This window comes from Pleurodeles waltl, chromosome 5, assembly GCF_031143425.1.
Source record: "Pleurodeles waltl isolate 20211129_DDA chromosome 5, aPleWal1.hap1.20221129, whole genome shotgun sequence".
Lineage (NCBI taxonomy): Eukaryota > Metazoa > Chordata > Amphibia > Caudata > Salamandridae > Pleurodeles > Pleurodeles waltl.
The window spans coordinates 2,041,337-2,063,321 of record NC_090444.1 but is presented as its reverse complement, the minus strand read 5'-3'; the positions used below and the strand labels follow the sequence as shown (position 1 = coordinate 2,063,321).

General features: G+C 46.6%; 1 long non-coding RNA gene across 1 annotated transcript; it reads right to left on the bottom strand.

Annotated features, from left to right (window-relative positions):
* Positions 1-10,596: 10,596 nt before the first annotated feature.
* Positions 10,597-20,569, bottom strand: LOC138295213 (uncharacterized). Its single transcript, XR_011203539.1, has 3 exons — positions 20,442-20,569; positions 18,864-18,998; positions 10,597-11,201 (listed from the first exon to the last, which is right to left on the bottom strand). It is a non-coding gene; the product is annotated as an uncharacterized lncRNA (long non-coding RNA).
* Positions 20,570-21,985: the final 1,416 nt, after the last annotated feature.

Below are 21,985 nucleotides of genomic sequence, written 5' to 3'. Positions count from 1 at the left end.
ACACAACTGGTCCCCCAGAGGTAAACGTACCTCTCTGTGGGAAAACTGACACGGAAAATCAACCCTGCCCTGTCTTAGTAAATTGAGAGCAACCCTCCAGCCCACCCAGAGAAACTTTAGTGCAGCACCCCTACACTACCTATAAAACTGAAGGACCGCAGCCCTATTCTTATGTAGAGCCCTTGGGACAGCACCTCTGTCCTCTCTTAGAGCCATGGGGACAAACCTTTTGCCCTGCTCTAGCCTTGCTCAGACAGCATCCCTTTTTGGCATTTCAATCCTTAGGCGAGCAACCCTGTCCTGACATTGGATCTCAGGGTCGGTCATCCTGCCCCATTTTAACTCTTTTTCATAATCTTAAAAATAGGGAATCTCAGAGTTCACCCTTGCACTGTTCTCTAGCCAAAAATCTCCAAGCAGGGTGGTTCACCTTCCCACAGGGAAGGGACCATACAGTGGATGATAAAGGGAGCAACCACTCTATTGCAGCTCTGCTCTCCACTTATCATCACTTAGACAATAAAGTCTCAACTGGCCAAAGTTAGCCTTATTGTCCTTTGTTTGGGGGGGATGGCTGTGTAAGAAAGTAGCCTCTTTCTAGCATGGTAACCCCCACTTTTGGTCTGTTTATCAGTGGGTTTGACTGTGTCTACTGAGATCCTACTTATCAGGACCCCAGTAGTTATGCTCTCTCCCTTAAACCATGGTTATAGGATACTGGTAAGCCAGTATTCCACCCACAACTGGGATACTGGTGTCCCCTCATAAGTCACTAGTATATGGTACCTAGGTACCCAGTGCATTGGGGTTCCGGGGAATCCCTAGGGGCTGCAGCATTACTTTTGCCACCCATAGGGAACCCATGCAAAGGCTTCCACAGGACTGCCATTGCAGCCTGTGTGAAATGGTGCATGCACCCTTTCACTGCCATTTACACTGCACCAGGTCACTTAAAAGTCACCTATATGTCAGGCCTTCCCACCCTGAAGGCTTTGTCCAGAGTGCCTGTGTGTGAGGGCACCCCTGCACTAGCAAAGGTGCCTCCAAGTCATCAAGGACCATTTTCCCGGACTTCGTGAGTGCAGGGACGCCATTTTACATGTGCACTATACATAGGTCACTACCTATGTTCAGCTTCACAATGGTAACTCCGAATATGGCCATGTTTGGTATCAAACATTTTAGAATCATACTCAAGGCATTTGCAAGCATTGGTTGTATGATTCCATGCACTCTGGGGGCTCTGTAGAGGACTCCCAGTATTGCCATGCCTGTAACACCTATTTCCAAAAGGAGAGGGTGTCACACCCCTCTCCTAAAAGAAATGCATTATTCTGCCTTCCTGGGATTGAGCTGCTCAGTCCCCAGGAGGGCAGAAACCTGTCTGTGAGGTGGCAGCAGCTGGGGCTGCAGTGGAAGTCTCAGAAAGCTGGTTTGGCAGCACTGGGGGTACATGGTGGAGCCCCAATGATGCATGGTCCGTCAGGAGGAGTTTGGACCAGCTGAAGTGTCAGGTTCCCTGGTCAGCTTCCAGTCAATGAAGTGGACTTCACTGGTCTTTAGGTCTTTGTTACAAGAGAATGATGCCTTCTCTCTGAAGGGAGGTGTTTAGCAATTTTCAGAAGAATGGAGGTCCTCTTGTGGTTTGTAGTGTCTGTCTGATGTCCAAACAAACCCTCAGTGTCGATCGTCGAGTCCTGGGTGCAGCAGACAGGGTTTGACATCTTCTTCTTGCGCAGCAGGCCTCAGTTCTCGAGTCTTGGGTCTCCTTTGTTGCTGGTATTCTTTTGTCCTTGGGATATGATTCTCTGGTCTAGCGTTGCCCACCAACTACTGTATCTAGTGGGTGTTTAGGGGAGTTCCTAGTAGTGACCAATGGGTTATCTACCTTTGGGTGGCTACTTCCTGTGGGCAGAGGTAACTTCCCTTCACCTGATTGGCTATTTTTCTTCCATGCAAGATGGAGGAAAATGAAATGGAGGGGTCACCTTGCATGCAATACCTTAGGGGTAGTGAAAGCAGGGGTAGTCACTCTTCCTGTTCTTTGTGTGTTTTCCTGACGTTGCTCCCATTAAAAGTGGGGATTTGCTATGGTGGCAGCCATCTGCTGCTATCAGCAGGCTTGGGGGTTGTGTTTCAAGGGAGGTAAACCCTTTGAAGCTTGCTAGCAGGGCAGTGTATATTCCTGGGGGAGATTTGATAGCACCTCTTCCCATGAAGGGCTTTGTTCTGGGACCGATAGAGCAGGATCTCTCACCCCAGGGTTCTAGATTCTTGTCTGGTGGTGGCAGGCTGTTTTTAGATTTCGCAAGGGTACCTCTAAGGTGACCCCTGAGTACATTTTGTAATAATTCCAATACTGGTACCAGTTTGGATTTGTCATTCCAAGTTGTTTGATACCAAACAACTCAGGGTTCAGAGTAGCCAACTTATAGCTGTGAAACTCATACTGACCAGTGTCCAGCACATGCATTTAAAATGTCTACTCTCTTCACTTACTATGTCCTAATTTTGGCAAGGACACATTAGAGGCATAGTGCTCATGCATGTATGCCCACACATACAGTATAGTGTACCCTTCCTTGGGGCTGCAAGGCCTGCCAGAGGGGTGCCTCACCTGTACTGCATGAAATGTGTAGTGGACAGGGCACACGGGCTGTGTGCCATGTTGAGTTTGCATTTTAGGATTGCCCCAGGACACTCAGCCTGCAATGGCAGTACTGGGTACTTCTGGATGCATGCCCCTAGAGGGTGGCACAATCTGTGCTGCTGCTCTCAGGGGGCCTACCATTAGTACCCCGTGGCCTGGGTACCTAAGTAACATTTACTATGGACTTATAGTGGCAGCTAAAGGTGTTACCAGTTGTGCCAATACATCACAACAGTTTTGGGAAAGAGATCTGGCCCGGGGAACCTGGTTGGCAGGGGCTTTGAGCATTAATAACTTTGAGACCACATCAAATACCAGGCAAAACTTGGGGGCTAACAAAGACAAAAGAGGCCTTTTCTCATACTACCGCCCAGACGAAAGAGGGTGAGACTACCTTTTCCCTAGTGAGTCTTCCTCATCTAAGTGGAAGAACCTGGAACTGGCATGGGCATCTCAAGTCTGTGTTCCACTTGAAAGTCCATTTACTGTACTGAAATAGCCCACCTAAGCAGTTTCATCTGTTGTAGCCATCTGAGAGGCATGTGATCAGTCTGAACTATGAAGTGGGAGCCAAACAGGTATGGCCTCAGCTTCTTCAGGGCTTAAACCACTGCAAAGGCTTACCTCTTTATGGCACTACATTTTTGTTCCCTAGAGAGTAGTCTTCTGCGTATAAAAGCAACAGGCTGCCGGCCATGCCCATCCTCATTTTTCTGGGCTAGGGCTGCTCCTACCCACAGTTCTGAGGCATCTGTTTGGACAATAAACTGCCTGGAGTAGTCTAGAGCTTGTAGGACTGGAGCAGAGCACATAGGGCCTCATTACGACCCTGGCGGTCATAGACCGCCAGGGTGGAGGCCGGATGAAGCACCGCCAACAGGCTGGCGGTGCTTCATCAGGTATTCAGACCGCGGCTGTGAAGCCGCGGTCGCCCAGCCGGGTCCGGCGGTTTCCCGCCGGATTTCCCCCGGCTGGGGTAATCCTCCATGGCGGCGCTGCATGCAGCGCCGCCATGGGGATTCCGACCCCCTTCCCGCCATCCTGTTCCTGGTGGTAAAAGCTGCCAGGAACAGGATGGTGGGAACTTGTGTCGTGGGGCCCCTGGGGGCCCCACAAAGATTTTCACTGTCTGCTTTGCAGACAGTGAAAATCGCGACGGGTGCCACTGCACCCGTCGCACCCCTGCAAATCCGCCGGCTCCATTCGGAACCGGCTTCCTCTTTGCAGGGGCTTTCCCGCTGGGCCGGCGGGCGATCTCCTGGAGATCGCCCGCCGGCCCAGCGGGAAAGTTGAAATGACCCCCGCGGTCATTTGACTGCGGTGCGGTCTTTGGGCGGTTTCCGCCCGGCGGGCGGTGCCCGCCGCCCGCCGGGGTCGGAATGACCCCCATAGTCTTCTTCAGAGTCAAAGGCCTTTTGACAACTCACTGTCCAGTTAACCTTTTTGAGCAGTTCCTTGGAGGTCAGCTCTATGAGGAGGGCAGCAATGGTGCCATAATCCTTCACAAATCTCCTATAATACCCAGTTAAGCCAAGGAATGCCCTGACCTGTGTCTGGGTTGTGGGAGCTTCCCAATCCAGAATGGTCTGATTCTTGGGTTGGAGGGATTGGACTTGGACCCCACAAACCAGGTGGCCCAAGAAGACAAGAGTACCCTGCCCTATCTGATGAGGTGATCCTGCCAGGTGGAGCTATAAACAGCTATGTCATCTAGGTAAGCTGCACTAAAGGATCCCAGCCCAACAAGCACTTGGTTCACCAGCCTTTGGAAGGTGGCAGGTGCATTCTTTATTCCAAATGACTTAACAGTGAACTGAGAATGCCCACTTGGAGTGGAGAATGCTGACCTCTCTTTTGCTCCTGGGGCCAGGCTAATCTGCCAGTACCCTGAAGTTAAACCAAAAGTACTCGAACACCTGGCTGCCCCTAGTCTGTCAATGAGCTCATCAGCTCCTGGGATTGGATGTGTATAGGAAAGTGCCACTGTAAGCATGGTTACCCCCCACTTTTTTCCTGATATTGATGCCAACCTTGATTGAAAGTGTGCTGGGATCCTGCTAAGCAGGCCCCAGCACCAGTGTTCTTTCCCAAAGTCTCTACCTTTGTGTTCACAATTGCCACTCACATGGCACACCGTTAAGTCCCTTGTAAAAGGTGACCATAGTACCAATGGTCCTGTAGCCAGGGAAGGTCCCCAATGGCTGCAGCATGTATTATGCCACCCACCCTGGGGGTCCCCTTACCAAGCACATGCACAATGCCTTTGCAGCGTGTGTACTGGTAGAAAGAAAAAAAGCAAAGTTGACATGGCACCCTTCTCAAGGTGCCATGCCTACAAACCACTTCCTGTGGCATAGGTAAGTCACCCCTCTAACAGGACTTACAGCCCTAAGGCAGGATGCACTATACCACAGGTGAGGGGCATAGCTGCATAGGCAATATGCCCCTACAGTGTCTAAGTCCATTCTTAGGCATTGTAAGTGCAGTGTAGCCATATTGATTATATGGTCTGGGAGTCTGTCATTACGGACTCTGCGGCTCCATAATGGCTTCACTGAATACTGGGAAGTTTGGTATCAAAACTCTCACCATAATATATCCACACCGATGCCAGTTTGGGATTTATTAACAGATGGACCCAGAGGGCATCTTAGCCCAACTGCTAGTGCAGGACTGACTGGTATGTGCCAGCCTGCCACTTTTAGACACGTTTCTGACCACATGGGGTGAGAGCCTTTGTGCTCTCTGTAGTCAGAAACAAAGCCTGTCCTTTGTGGAGTTGCTTCACAACTCCCCCCTGAACTGTAACACCTGGCTCAAGCCTCAGGTTACAGTGCCCCAGGGCACTCCAGGTAGTAGGGCTGCCTGCCCCTGGACAAGCCCCACTGTTGGCGGCAAGTCTGGTGGGAAAATTAGGGAAAACAGGGAGGAGTGACCACCCCAGCTAGGGCCACCCCTAAGGTGTCCGGCGCTGAGGTGAACCCCTCCCTGCAGAATCCTCCATTTTAGTTTGGAGGGCAGGGACCAATAGGGTTAGGTTTGTGTCCCCCTTCCCAAAGGGAGTGGACACAAGAAGGGTGTGGCCACCTTCAGGGACAGTTACCATTGGCTACTGCCCTCTGACTCTTGTAATGTCCCTAAATCCAGGTTTTAAGGGACTTCCTGAACCCAGTTCACCAGATTCCTGGTGACCTAACAGGAAGAAGAAGGCCTGCATAGCTGAAACCCACAGCAGAGAAGAAGGAAGACGACAACTGATTTGGTCCCAGCCCTACCGGCCTGTCTCCTGCTTCAAAGAACCTGCAAAAAAACAGTGACGCATCCAGCAGGACCAGCAACCTCTGTCACGCTCCAGAGGACTGCCCTGCACACATAAGGAACAGGAACTGTCGTGAATAGCGGCGCTGTCCAAGAAGAAACAACAACTAAGGACTCCAGCCTCACCCTGAATGTGTGAGTTCTGACCACTCTGCACCCAGTGCTTAATTTGTAAATAATCACATGCCGGTGGCTACAGCTTTCCTTCGCAATGCGCGTCTGTTGCAGATCAATGTGGATAATAAAGCACCATTATTCTAAAGCCATCTAGGGCATTTTATATATGTCTGTGCAGCCACTTTTAACACCTTTAGCTCACTCAGACCTTAATTTTTCAATAATCATGTGCAGGTGCCTAAAGCTTTCCTTTCCAGCACGCAGCTGTTGCAGTTCAATGTGAATACCGAGGCACCATTATTCTAAAGCCATCTCAAGCATTTTTAATATATGTACGTCACTTTTAACCCCTTTAGCTTGAAGTGCTTAATTTATAATTGCAGTGTAATGCCAAAGGTGTGTTTCTGAAGAAGGTTTTTATTGGGCGTATTTGATAATTGTACATACTTTATTAATCTCTCCTTATTACAATTATGACCATCATTCTGGCCAATTTATCATCCTTATTAAACTATGACTGTTTGAACAGTCTTGATACGTTTGGGTGACCCTTTTAGTTTATTTCTCTTGCTCCTCTTCTGTGGCTGTCTTGTTGCGGGAACTGTGTTAGCAGCATCTCTGATGGAGGGTGGTGAAGGAGGTACTCCATTGGAATTAGCATGGCAGTTTTCAATTAGGATGCAAAATGGCAACATTTTCATGTTTTGCTGCAGACAGAGGACGAAGGTAAATGGGAGTGCTTTAGTTATATGCAGGGCCACTGGAATTATGTGGCAGGAAAAGTCCAAACTATAAGGCAGGGTTGACCAGTTTATGTGGCAAGATATGTCCAGCTATTAATTTACGACGCCAATAGCTCTGTCACAAGTCATCATGGTGAACGAATGCCCGGCTGGGGCAGGAGGGCAGGCTGAAGACGCAGTGGGCACCGCTCTGAACACTTCCACCCTACATAGCAGTCATTACTTTAGGGATTGCAAGAGTCTCTCAGTCTGCAGCCACATGCCATCTCAGGATCCCTCCCAGTCCCTCCCGCCAGACCCCCGTGTTCCGGAGCAAGCCAGGGGCAGCATGGGGTTTGCACCCCCTAGCTTCTGTGAGGTAGAACCTCTCGGCCATGGCAGGGCTCGGAGCCCGGGGGGCACCCCTGCTGAGGACCGCACTGGGCCCAATGCCAGCACTTTCATCTGGAAGTCCCGCACACTCCCCGTCAGGGCACTGGCCCCGGGGCTCTGCTTCTACCTGAGAACAGCTGGCCACAAGCCAGCCACCACTGGAGGGGCAATCATCGAGCCTTTCATTTCAGCAACAAACAAACCAAGCAACAACGATGGAGAAAGGCATCGACGCCCCAAGCACTCTGACGAAGCCAACATTTTTAGGATGACCATAGCAGCGCGCAAGCGCTGCTTTTTGACCTTTTGTAATGTATTCTGTGGGCTTTAACCACGCCCACCTCGTGCCCATCACTTTCATTCTTTCCTGGGACTGCCTTTCAAAAATCCCTTGATGTGGCTGATAAGTGCTTTACGTTTGTCCCTCCTTGAGGATGTTTTGTTATTGCCTTAGAGACTGACCCCGTTACATGGATTATTGCACAATCGACCAGATAGCTTCGTGTTGGTGCACTATTTTTTCTTTTTCCTCACCGCTTCGCTCATGGTGGTATGTTGTTTATTCGTCTTCTTTGGTTTTGGGCATCTTGCTGTTTCTTTGTGATGTCTGCGGGGTCTTTTTTATTTATTTATTTTTTTGCATTTTTATATAGCGCAAGCTCAATACAAAGGTAGTGCAGCACTTTACATGAGCATCGATTACATTACACAAGAACACATTCATTTCTGGTAGCAAGGGGAGATTAAGCAATTTGCCCAGGATCACAGGATGTTGTACTGGCGCCGAGACTCGACCCATGTTCCCCAGCTCTAAAGTCGGCAACTCTATCCCTTACACCACATCCTCGCCCCTAGGGTTCTTTACTTCGTCTGGTGTGTGTTGGGGCAGTCTGGGAATAACTTTTTTTTGTTTATAGCGCTTGGTAATAAATGTTCTGCCATTTTCATACCACTGCAGGGCAGATGTGATTCTTAACAAAATCGCTATCATTCATTTGCATTGACCTTGCAGAGATGAAGAAGTGAAAAAGTTATGTCAGGATTGTAACCAGTGACATTGTTGTTCTGTCAAGACCTCTGCAGTGGGTGCATTAACCAACTGACTTGAATAGAGCTTAACACTATGCAACAGCACGTGCTCTTCATAACCTCCGGAGAGTCACCAACCAAGCACATAGGCCTGAAGATGGTGAAGGTGTTGTCTCCAAAATGGTAGAAAAGGGGTTGTGACTCCAGACCCAAGCACTTCACGGCTTCAAGCTTGATAGCAAAAAACAGCTAGTCTTTGAATGTAAATTGGGCTTCTTCAAATAGAGTTGATTTAGCATGAACTCAATAGAAAGGTATTGTAGCGCTTTACATGGCCACTGGTTACATTACACAAGAACACATTCATTTTTGGTAGAAAGGGGAGATTAAGGCCCTGATTACGACCCTGGTGGTCTTCTGACCGCCAGGGCCGCACTGGAGGTCTGACTGCCTCCAAGGAAGTGGTCTGACCACTTTGGCGGTGGTCAGACCGCTGCATTATGACCGTGGTGTTTCAGCCCCAGTCGGACCGCCAGCACCGCCAGTTTCCCTTCACTGGAGGGACTGGTGGTGCTGGTGGTCCTAATCCGCCAGAGCAGCACTGCAAGCAGCGCTGCCCTAGGGATTAAGACCCCCTCTCTCTGGCAGCTTTTATGGCAGTTGCACCGCCATGTAAAAGCTGGCGGAGACGGGATGCAGGGGCTCCATGGGGGCCCCTGCACTGTCCATGCACATGGCATGGGCAGTGCAGGGTCTCCCATGGACAGCCCTGTTGTGCTTTGTACTGTCTGCTATGCAGACAGTGAAAAGCACAATGGGTGCTGTTGCACCCTACAAACCGCAACATTGCTGCAGGCTCAATTATGAGCCTGTGTCAACGTTGTGGGCTGTTCCCCACTGGCCAAGCAGGCAGAAACAACCTCTCCACCTGCTGACGCAGCAGGGAACTTATAATGGTGCCCACGGAAAGGCAGCCGTGCTGGTGGCTACCTGACCGCAGGAGTTTGGCAGGAGGGCCTTTCCGCCTGCCAAACTCAAAATGACCCCCTAAGTGACTTGCCCAGAATCACAGGATGTTGAACTGGTCACAAGACTCAAACCATGTTCCCGGCAGCTCTGACCCATAACCCACATCCTCTCCCCTAGATTTCTTTGTCCGGTGCATGTTGGGACAGTCTGGAAATAACTCTTTTTTTAGTATAGCGCTTGGTAATACAGGTTCTGCCCTTTCATAGAGCTGCAAAGCGGGTGCCATTTTTAACAAAATCGCTATAATTCATTTGCAGTTAAGCTGCCTCTTCTGTTATTGTCTTTGTATCTAGTCAATGTTTTTAAAAGTTAGACTGGTATTGCCAAAGTAGAGGATTTATTCCTTTAAAAGTTTTACACACAGAAATATATGGCTGCCCCCTTTTCTTTGCTCCTAACTCTTTTTACCCCTCATTCTCCGAGTTAAATGCAACAAAAATGCCACATTGTGCTGTGGCTTGTTTGGTGCTATAAAAGTTTAGGTAAACACATTAGAAAGGGTTGCATCGCTAGGGTATCAGAGCCAGTCTGTGGGAATGAGGCAAGAACACTCCCAAGATGGCAGCCTTGTTGTGTCCTCTTTCCTGCAGCGACAGGCCTGGGAAGGTTGCTGTGGCTCCTCACACACACCCACTCCACTCCAAACCAAAACATATAGGTAAAAGTCATTGTCATTTACAATGCCAATATCTCTAACTCTCACATATGCCATACCCATTGCTTTGCAAATTGTTTATGATTTATTTCACCATGTTTTGCAGTCGATTTGTTTCATTTGCTTGAATGCCTAGATTCTTTTTTATTTTTTCCCACCCATACTTTTGTCATTTCTGTTAATCACATTTAAAAATAATTCTTTTACAACATTTTGTATGGTATTGAATATTTATCGAGATATTTTTAAATTTTGTATATTCATGTTTATGGTGTGAACTCACCAAAATAAAGCTAATGAGAATGATTTGCAAACCAGATGCTCGTACTTGCATAGGGTTTACTGTATCCAAGTTTTCATAGAAGGCATAGTGTACAAGTCTGAAATTAATCAAGCTCTGATGTTAGATGGAACCCAAAGGCTGTAGACTTTTTATGTTGTGAACACGATGACTTTGGTGATTGTATTGTATTTTTAGCATTTATGAAGCAAAAGAATGTGTTTAGCTGAAGAATGTTATCTAGATTTTATACTTTTAAATTAATGCATATATGTTGTATTTACTTACGTTGATGGTTCAATGAGCCCGAGCAAAAAATAAAGGAAAGGCTGTCGGCTCCCACAGGGGTTGTGATGGACAATAATACAAACTCTGTGCAGTGCAAATAGGAACAACACCCTACTAAGTTCATGCATTCAGATTTTATTGCTTATTTGAAGTTCAATCATATGTTTAATCAATTACAGAACAACAAGCATGGCATTCTCCCCTTCCTCTGAAACAGTAACTTAGTGTACAAGGCGAGATTATACAGAGAAGGGAGCCAGAAGGGAGGGCAACACCAACAGCTGTTTTTAAATCTAGCTGCTTGTGACTTTGTGTGGCTCTGCAGACTCTCCTAACAGCCCTGATGACGAGCAGATGTCCCCACTGCCTCGCGAGCTAGAAGTCATTGTCAGATATGGGCCGTGTAAAGATGTCTTCAGAAGACCAGGGATAGATCTTATCCTGTCACAAGTATTCTGCAATGTACAAGGAGTTACTGAATGCTTTGTGCTCTCAAGGCTGTCTAATATGAGTAAAGGGGGTATTATCAGCAAGATGCAGGGGTGTAAGCGAAGCACATCCTTCCCTCATCCGAAGGGTTCTTCTTTCAGTGGTCTCTGGAAAGGTTTCGTGATGCTGGTCAGAGAAGAACCAGGTCTGTCTGGTGCGTCCAAGCGTAAGCGGCTGAGCAGGCATTAGGCCTCGACAGACCTCGTCCGTGGGAGGTGGAGAGTTAGAGAACTGTAAAGATATAGACAATCAAGCTAACAATCCTCCATTGTAACAATTAAGCACTTTTCACTCTTACAATATATATATGTACTGGAGGTTCTAAAAAACACATTGCTACACCGAGAAAACTGTAGAGCAGGATGGATCAAGCAATATTATACACTGAATCAAGCAACATTATACACTGAATGCAACCTTGGTGTCAATCATTCGCATGTAGAGAAACAAGTGAGATGCCTCTAGAAGGCACAAAGCTGTCTCAAAAGTATGTCCCAGATCCAAGTCAGTGTTGGTCTTCAGTAAAGAAGAGTGTTCACTGGACCACAGTGCCCACCTGTGCATCCTTTTGAGCCCAAGAAAAATATGAGGAGTCCCTGGAGAGGGAAGGATCAGGGAGACCAAACCTACTGACATTCTTTCAGTCACCACCTACTGGAAATATGTTTACACACTCTGCACTCTCTTGAAATGCACTTATTCTTGGTAAAAACCACAGCAGAGATGTACATTACCACCCCTCTCACTCATCACCCTCACTCACAAGAACCACGATGAGAAAGAGTAGGTAGGACTTGTGTGATGGAGATTACTGCTATTTATTTATGAACTACAGCTTTTTATGTAGACCGCTCTAATTAAAATCGGTGTCAGTGCGCTTTACACAAGGAGCAGAGACTATGAATCCAGCTGAGGCTCCTCTAAGGCAGAGCAGCGTCGCCCCACTGCTCTGAGCAAAAATACCATTATAATAACACAATGGTATTATTTTATTTTTCAGTGCAAAGTCAGGTTAGGGCGGGACAGGGCTGGGCTGTGTCACAGGAAGGAGTTGTATGTGCACCATAAGCGCGCATGACGATTTGCCTGAGAATGTGCACAGGCTCCCACTCCCTGTCTGAGCGCCAAACCAGGCCGCTCAGACCGATCACGATGCTGCTGTCGTGCTGGTGACAGCAGCGTTGTGATTGGCTTAGGTGAGTCTGGGAGTCTCTGCGCGTCTGTGCTGCCGGGAGTCAGGAAGAGAAGAGGATGGAGGAGAGACGGCAACCGTACACAGGTAAGTGTTCTTTCTTTTCACCCCCCCGCCTTGCCACCCCCATTCTGCCACTGTACGCATCTGGATCTCTGTTGTAGTGGAAAAAGGATCTCTTTACAATAATGTGGGAGGGAAATATGTTAGGACTTATTTTGAATTCAGCATCAAGAGAAGAGCAGAAACACCCAGGATGAATGGGTGTTACGCTGGAGGGGCGGAAATGGGCGCAAAATCAACTGGAGGGCAAAGAAAGGAGAAAAGGAAAGAGTCAAGTGATCTTGGATTGTAGGGCAAGATAGAGTTTGAACAGGTAGGTGTTTAGTTGTTGATGGATTTTGAAAACTTCAGAGACCTCAGAAGTCTTGAAAGAGAAGCAGAAAACTGGAGCTGCACCAAAAACGTGGGTGGCAGTTATTTAAATCAAATGTACTTCCTTTTCTTATACTTTGCCATAAGGAGAATCCTCAGTTAACGTGGATAGGAAAAAGTGAAATTGTTTATTGACCTTTATATTAAATTAGTAAAAATATGTTTATGTTCAATTATAATGTGAAGTATATATAATTTTTTTAATATAGAGCAGAAAAAGGCACCACACTATCAATTTTTTATAAGGTCTTAAATTAAGTATTTAAATATATAATTAAATACAAATATTTTCCTCAAGTTTACTTTAAAACTATCTCAATTAAGCTAAAAAAATATAATTTCTTAGAAAACAAAATTTAATAAAAGTGATGTATAGAATTATTTCTGTCATTTATCTTTTAGTAAAAGAAATGTTACATTAATTTATAAATGTAAAAAAGGTTGTTAAAATATTTTATGATTAAATAATTACTGTTTTATTTTTAGGTTGTTTAACACTAAAATATCTCTATTCATATTTTGAACTGTTTTAAATTATTTATTTTAATTTAAATTATTTCCTATTGGATGTTATTTTAGTACCCAACCTCTATTGCTTTCTATGGGAGGATGCTGCAATACCAGTGGTTGGGCATGTGTGGTTCTGGACTTACTACCAGGTCTTTTTGGCAGTAGGAACTCACACGTGTACACTTCACTTCCCTCATTGTTTCCAAGACGGAAGAAGTGTGAGACTACACTTTTGAATCATATATATTTGGCTTTCTGAATAACTTAAAGTAGTATTTATATTTGAATTTTCTGAATAACTAGAAGGAGTAAATTTACTCAAAAGGGTAAGAATACATTACACATGTAAAATACTCGTGTAAGTTACCTTTGTGAATAGTCCCCATTGTGAGATCATAAGCATTGCATTTGGTGTGTGAGTTATGGTTTGCATGCGTGTTGTGGATTATGTATTGCATTTGTGCACAGAGGGTTTCACTGACCTACGCCCAACCACTGCGGGATGCAGTGCTCACTGAACACAGCCTTTGGCTGTGCACATGGGGGTTGGCTGCAGAGCATGACCTCTGGACTGGCCTTGTTTTATGACATTTTAAGTGGGGTTTGTGAATCCAGTTGTATGGTTTGCAAGCCCATGGCAGGCTTCACAGCTAGGGACTACCACTCCAGGGCAATCTACATGGGCTTGTGCTGGACCTTCCATTAGGTACTAGGTCCTTGTTTCAGGTCTACAAACCCTGCAGAAGGTACTCAACAGATGTTCATACTGCTGCCCTACAGTGTATTTATGTGTTTATTTATATCATGAAAATAACTCAGTTAGAAATCAGTTCTGGTTCATTGAACACAAAACTGGAAGAGCCCTGCATTTGCTAGTTACGGTGTGCAATACAATATGTACCCCAATTCATATTAGTGAATGAAACTTTAATCACCCCCACGTACCCTTGCCTCTGTTAGACAGATCAGCAGCTCAGAATTTCAATTAACCAACAGGAAGCTCATCCTCCTAAACATTTACCAAATTTGAGTGGGTTCTTCAAACACTAACAAATGTAATAGCAAATTATTATTTTGCCATCCCTCCCCGCTGAAGGTCTTTCCTCTTACTCCCATCACGGGCCAGCAAGAAAGTGAGAGAATCAGAAGTAGGCTAGACACACCAAGTCACTGCCACATTTAGTGTCAATCCATGAGACAGGGCCAAAGATACTAGTAAATGAAAACATTGCTGACTCCCTTCCTTTTACTATACTGTCATTAGATCTGCACAAAACCCGACACACCGGTCCTGGTGCTTCTCGCTGACTGCTTGCCACCTTTGATGCAGATTCATCAAACAGCTCCAAAGTAAACAGCAAATCAAAACTTTAGTGACAGTATTTAACTCTTCCCCTCCCTTTGATGAGGTGACATTTCAAAGTAGTGGGCGTAATCCTTGGTTCAGATTCTAGTGAGCGACCATGACTGCTTCCCAGAGGGTGTGGGGTGTTTGCTCACACTCAGTGGCATTCAGTCTTACTCTATCACTCATTCCCCCTCAGCTTCATTCATTCATTCACGTACTCTCATTCGCACTTTCACTTACTTTTACCTACTCTGACTGAGCCTGTCCCAGTGACTCGCCTAGTCTCACTCTATCTCACCTAATCTCACTCAGTCTTGTTCATTTTCACTCATTCTGATTCATTCATGCTCACTCAGTCGCACTAAGTCCAACTCATTTTCACTCATTATGACTCACTCAATCTCACCCTAACTCACTCAGACTCACTGAGTCTAACTCATTCTGACTCATTCTGGCTCAATCTCACTCAGTCTCATTTATTGTCACTCAGTCTCAATCATTCTCACTTATTAAATCTCACTCAGTCCTACTCAGGGTCACTCATTCTGATTTACTCATTCACTGATTCCCACTTTAACTCAATTAGGCTAACCCAGTCTCACTGTGAGTTACTCATTCTTGCTTAGTCTCACTCAGTTTGACACAGATTTGCACATTGTGATTCAGTCAATCTCACTCTTACTCGCTCAGACTCACTCATTCTCACTCAGTCTCACTCTGGCACACTCAGGCTCACTTAGTCACTCATTCTAACTCTTTGTTAGTCTCACTCACTGACTCATCCACTCTTACTCAGTCTCATTCTCAGTCTCACTCATTATCACTCGCTTTGACACTCACTGTCATTCTCCCTCACTCTCATCCATCATCACTTTTACTCACTCCTCTGTCTCTCATTCCCACTCACTCTCGGCCTCATTACGAGGCTGGCGGTCCTAGGACCGGCAGCCTAGAGGTGATGGTTGGACCACTGTTGCAGTGGTGGTCCGAAAACCACATTACAAGTTAAGCGGGCAGACCTGCCTAAAGACCGCCATCCCCACCAGGATCACAGATCCCGACGGGGTGATGGCGGTCTTGGTTGTAGTCAGCCAGGGCAGTGCTGAACTCAGTGCCACCTGGCTGATTACAACCTTCTTCTCTGCCATCCTTTTCATGGTGGGGACTTTGCCATGAAAAGGATGGCCGAGAACAAGGGCCGAGGGCCACAGGGAGGCCCATGCCCATGGCATGGGTAGTGCAGGGGCCCCGTTGCCCAGCATCGTCAGAATGTGCACTGTCTGCTTTGCAGACATGGAGCATTCCGAGGGTGCTGGTCAGCCCCCTCTGTGCTACGAGACAGCACTGGGCTCCTTTAAGGGAGCCGAGTGCTATCTCATAGCATTGTTCCTGCTGGTCTGACCGGCAGGAATGCTCGATTTCAAGGTTTCCGCCAATCAGACTGGCAAAAACCTCGTAATAGGGCGGGGGCACCCTGGTGGTGGCGTCCTCCCTGCGAGCTTGTTGGTCCCCTGGTGGGACCTCCAAACTCCTAATGAGGCCATCTGACTCACTTCTTCACTGACACGCTCTCAGTCACACAGTCACACAGACACACAGACATGTTCGCACATACATACACTCTCTCACAGAAGCACACGCTCGCATAAACACAAGGCTTTTAAAAGTTTTCTTTGTACTTTCCCTGTTGCCTGTGTAGGTTTGGAGTCCTTCTGCTTCTTTCTGCTATCAGGGCAGGAGCATGAAACTGAAACCATGATCGTGCACAGTCACAGATCTGAGATTTCAGTCTCTGTACTTTCACTCCACTGTTTTCCAACCAATGGGAATGGGTGAGATGACTGGCTGATTGGCATAGAGCCATGGGCACCACAGGGCTTCAGCACCCATGCCTACCTTTAGATGCGGCTTTTTAGCAGGGCATGGGGAGGTTAGGCGCTGAGGTGTGCCAGGGCCCTGAGGGCAGGCCGGGGGGGTTGTTTCGCCAGCTCCTGGATTATCTCTCTGATGCCTGGTGCTGGTATCTGACTGTGCCTGCAGCATCCATCACACACTCTCACTGGCTGCCTCAGGCTCTTGATTGATGGAATGTTTTCACCAAGAGTAAATATAATGCTATTATTCAATTCTGGTGTAATACAAACAGGCCAGAACACAACGAGGGTGTGACCCTGGAACGGTAAAGTGGGAGCCACCACTGTGACACATGACACACCAGTAGAAAAGCATTCCCGCAGGCACCTGCCAGATTGTGTGCAGATGTGTCACACAGTGCCAGGTTTACTAGAGAATCAGCACTTGTTAGCCCCCCTATTTTTTACCTGCCATCCCACCTCGGTGGAGCTGCACAAAGTTGAAAATACAAAGAGTAAGCGCCACAAACTAAGTGTGTATGAAATGTCATGCATGACAACTGGTACCAAAGCTAAAAGCAAATCAACAAATGATTCTTCAACTGACAAGACATAAAGAAGATATACAAAGTGTGACCCCTTTCAGGCCTATTCTGCACCTCTTTAAGACACAACAGCTCCAAATGAACTGAGCAGATTTGGATCTAATCAACAAAAGCACACTTTCTGAGTAAAGTTCGCCCTCCCTGCTAAGACTGGTGTAAATCTGTTTGGTGGCTTTTGCTCTAGGTGCGGGCAAAACTTCTCGTAGGAGCTAAAATGGGAAATACATTTTTTTCCCCTTTTTGACTGTTTTCCCTCTGCATGGAATTGCATGACGGGATCTTATTTGACTGCGCTAAGAGTGGCAGATTTGGTGCAGATCCGTTGATGTAACACAAATTTATAGGTGAATCAATCAATGGCAAACATGACTGAACCATAATTAAATATTATTGATTACCACAAAACACCAGAAAGGTGTAACAGAAGATTTGCACTGTTTTACACCTGGATCTGGTGTGTGGGTTTGTGTGATGGGTGTGCTGTGTCTCTGTGTGTTATCTGCTGCACTGTCTGTGGATGTGCAATGCTGCACGTGGTCTGTGTGTGGAAGAAGCTTGCTCTGCTGCTACCAGAGGCATCCCTGTTGTGGGTGTGTGAACATCCCTGTTGCTACTTGTTCTGTCCCATTATGTGTGGATTACGCTCGAGCTGCTGCTGCCAACTCTGGCCCATTTCTGTGTGTGAAAGAAGCTGGCACTGCTGCTGCCAAGTCCGAGCTTTTCTGTGTGTGAAAGAATCTGGCACTGCTGCTGCCAAGTCCGAGCTTTTCTGTGTGTAAAGGGAGCTCGCACTGCTGCTGCCAAGCCTGACCTTTTCTGTGTGTAAAGGAAGCTCGCACTGCTGCTGCCAAGTCCGAGTTTTTCTGTGTGTGAAGGAAGCTCGCTCTACTGCTGCCAAGTCTGACTTTTTCTGTGTGTAAAGGGAGCTCGCACTGCTGCTGCCAAGTCAGAGCGTTTCTGTGTGTGAAAGAAGCTTGCACTGCTGCTGCCAAGCCTGAGCGTTTCTGTGTGTAAAGGAAGCTCGCACTGCTGCTGCCAAGTCAGAGCGTTTCTGTGTGTAAAGGAAGCTCGCACTGCTGCTGCCACGTCTGAGATTTTCTGTGTGTAAAGGAAGCTCGCACTGCTGCTGCCAAGCCTGACCTTTTCTGTGTGTAAAGGGAGCTCGCACTGCTGCTGCCAAGCCTGACTTTTTCTGTGTGTAAAGGGAGCTCGCACTGCTGCTGCCAAGCCTGACCTTTTCTGTGTGTAAAGGAAGCTCGCATTGCTGCTGCCAAGCCTGACCTTTTCTGTGTGTAAAGGAAGCTCGCACTGCTGCTGCCAAGCCTGAGCGTTTCTGTGTGTAAAGGAAGCTCGCACTGCTGCTGCCAAGCCTGAGCGTTTTTGTGTGTAAAGGAAGCTCGCACTGCTGCTGCCAAGCCTGAGCTTTTCTGTGTGTAAAGGAAGCTCGCACTGCTGCTGCCAAGCCTGAGCGTTTCTGTGTGTAAAGGAAGCTTGCACTGCTGATGCACTAACAATCTCCCTTTTTTTGCATCTCAATAAAGTTTGAGGGAACCTTTTTTACTAAAAAGGACCCAAACCCATGGCTACTGCATGTCATGTATAGACGTTTAATATACATAGAGATATTTCACCAGAACCATAGCACCAGGGGTTAAATCTATAAATCAGACTTGAGTGAGCCTCCTAGGAGCTCATTCGTTTTCCCTAAGAAGTAAAAGTTTGAATCAGTTTATTCTCAAAGAGGGTTAGGCTGTACCATGATAACAACATGGACTGTGACCTTTGCCCTGCAGCCCTACAGGTGTGAATGTATGTTCAGTATCAGACTTATTGTAAGAAACTCTCCTGTGTTGTTGGTGCTCTGAGACCCAAAGCAGCCTGAAGGAAGGGGGCCCCCCTCCATGTGAAATGATGGGCGTTGCCAAGGAGACCCGTGCATTGACGTCATACCTGCATCAAGGCACAGAATGGTGCACAGGTTCCTACAGCATTTCTGGGTACCACCGCAGCTTTCATCTCCATTGCACCTCACGTCGAAGCTCAATAGATCGCACACTCCTGCGAAAGGACAGCTCCCGGGTTTGTCTGTAATAACAAGATGTAAGAACGAGTCAGCCTGCTGGCCTCATTACTCAGATCCAACCCCCTATTACAATGGAGAGGACACTTGAGCACAGACCTTTGTGCTGAGCTGGACATCATCCAGTTCACCAAAACCATCCCAGTGCACACCTAGCCGTGAGGAAGCGTCAAGGCGCACACAGCCCCCTCCCAAGGAAGCTTGCACTCCCTCACTAATGTACTAACGCTCTACTATTGATAAAACAGTCGTTTTCACCTAGTTCACGTAGCACATCTAGAATGTTGCTGGTGCTGTGGGGTGCTTTATACTGGAACCGCTCTCCACCTAAACGTGGGAACTACCCAGAGTTCATGCATCACTCTAAGCCTGAAAGAACATTGTTTTGATAGATTGAGATATTATATATATATATTTAGCCTAGTGGTAGCAAGTTATAGTTAGGATTCCCAGAAATAGGAATTCCTCTGATTTTTTATTAGAAATAACTTAGCCTCAGGGTCTCTTTCGACACCAGTCTTTACAGTTCTCTCCCAATCTTAGTGCTCATTGTTACTGCTTCCATCTCTCCTTAAAGCTCTCTCCCACTGTTAGAGCTCAGCGTCCCTTCTACCCCTCACCCCACTCATTAGAGCTCCTACTGTTAAATCTCATAGATTCTTCTTCCATCAGTCTTTGAAACTCTCTCCCACTGTCAGAGCTCATTGTTTCTTCCCCCATCAGCCATTAGAGTTCATTCCTTCTACTACAGCTTATAAGGGGCGAAGACCCCTTATATTTGAAGCTCTGTCTCCACCTCTTTAGTTCCCTAACCTGTACCACTCACCTGCTTATATTGAACTCTTTGCTGACTGATAGCTAGTCTAGAGGCTTTGTTTACAAGGCGTGGACCCATCACCGTCTGTCGGGTGCAGCAAAGTGGAGGCTGAATCCATCCACCTTCAGATACACTCCACCACTGTCTCCCAAACCTCTAGGCACTGCTTCTAGATGTGTCTATGTCTTAGAGTTAAGATTCTCCACCCATGGTATCATCATGCTGCCCTCTAACAGAACACACACAGCCCCACTCCATGGGCAGAGGTGCCAGGACAAGTGAGCACTGAGTGCACAGAGACACAGCAATTAGTGGTTTGGAATGGGTGAAGACATTACATCTCTGCAAGGGGAAAAGACAGGCAAAGACCAGCATGAAGGCTGAGTGAGGAGTACACATTAGACAGAAAGAGGTGTCTCTGCTTTAGGGCGATTGAAGGGGCAGCCCAGGAAGTCTGCTTTCAGCTGGAAGGGGTCGTTGGTGGGTGGTGCTGAGAGGAGAGTGAAGAGGGATAGACAGTGCATGCAGAAGTCTGAGGACAAGGAGACGAGGCAGCAGCGATGGGGCTGTGGTGTGTGAAGAGAAGGGCAGATTGTAGAGAAGGCACACTGAGGAGTGAGCCTGTACTCACCAGCTGCACATATCTGGAACACAGGGCCCAGCAGAAGTGCCAGGACAAGGAGGTAACAGCCGGCTGTCTTCATCTTGGCAGTCAAAGATGATTCTGAACTCCAGGTGATGGAGGCGACCAGATTTATAGGTCTTTACCTGTTTGTTTTGCAACACTGATGAATGCTGGGAAGTTGGATGAATCTGTCGTATGAATCAGCCCTTGTTGCCTCTTCCAATTACTACGTGTCCAATGAGCCGCCACCCCCGTCCTTGTCTGCTGAAGACGGATGTACTTGTGTTTGATATCCTGAAAGGTGTGCCAACCTTTCCAACACATAACAGGGCACAGCATTATATGTCCATGATTGGTGCATGGACACAGTTACCTTGAAATGTATTGTAATTGCAATTGTATTTATATAGAGCTTACTACCCCTGACGAGGCGTCAAAGCACTTTTCGGCAAGTAGCACACTAACTACTCCAGAACCGAAAAAGATTAGTGGTGGATTAGTATAGGGAAATGTGAGTTAATTTGAGCAGTGGACATGTGAGTCTGTTAGTCGGATTGAATAGAATCTGCACCTCCACAGCACAACTGTGGTTTGAAGATCAGGATGGGTAACAGTTCCTGTTGGGTAAACCCCTGTTGATAATGTTTGTGCAAGTTTAGTAACGTTTAGGAAATACCAAATTAAGTGCTTCATGTTCTCCAAGTAATGGAGTAGCCAGAACAATAAAATACCTCCCACTTTGTATGGCACTAAATGATGGAGCCAGTTGAGCTATCATGACCTTTCTTTTGGAAGTCAGTGAGAACTGTTCCTCTGATGAAAATTTGCATGAAATGGTGCAAAATTATGCATCTTAAAGCAGGAAAGGAATCAGGAAAGACATTTGTCTAAACTGCATTTACTAGTATTTATGATTTTCTTTCATCCTTTCCTTCTTTTCATCTTCTTTTGACCTTCTTGTCTTCATTTATCCTGTCCTTTCTATCCACCTTTCTTCTATACTTGTTCTTTACAGTTTCCTTTCATTCCTTTTTCCATCTTACTGTCTGTGTCCTTTCATGTTGTGTCTCATTCTTTCTGTCTGTTCTTCTTTTTATTCCTATTTTATCTTCTTTACATATTTCCTTATTCTCATTCTATCACGCTTTTCTGTTCCTTTCTTTTTTATCATCCTCTTGTCCTTCCTTCTCCCCTTAATACCATCCTGTTGTCTTCATTTTCCTTCCATTTTTTAATTATTTCTCTTCTACCTTTGCATCTTGTTTTTACTTATTTGCATTCTATTCTCCTTCCTTCATGTACTTTCTCATTCCATTTGCCTTATACTTCTTTTTTCTTTACCATTTTCTCTCACCCTCTTTCATGTTAATTATTCTTATAGTGTTTATTAGCTTCTGCTTTTGTCTTGTGAAGACTTGCGAGTCATAGATCAGAGTTAGAGAGGGCGATAAAATCCTTTAGCCTGTCCCTGTGACCTTTCATTAACCTAATAGAGCTGGTGCTTCCCTGCGCCCTTTTCTTCAGTCCACATCAGATGGACATCACATCAG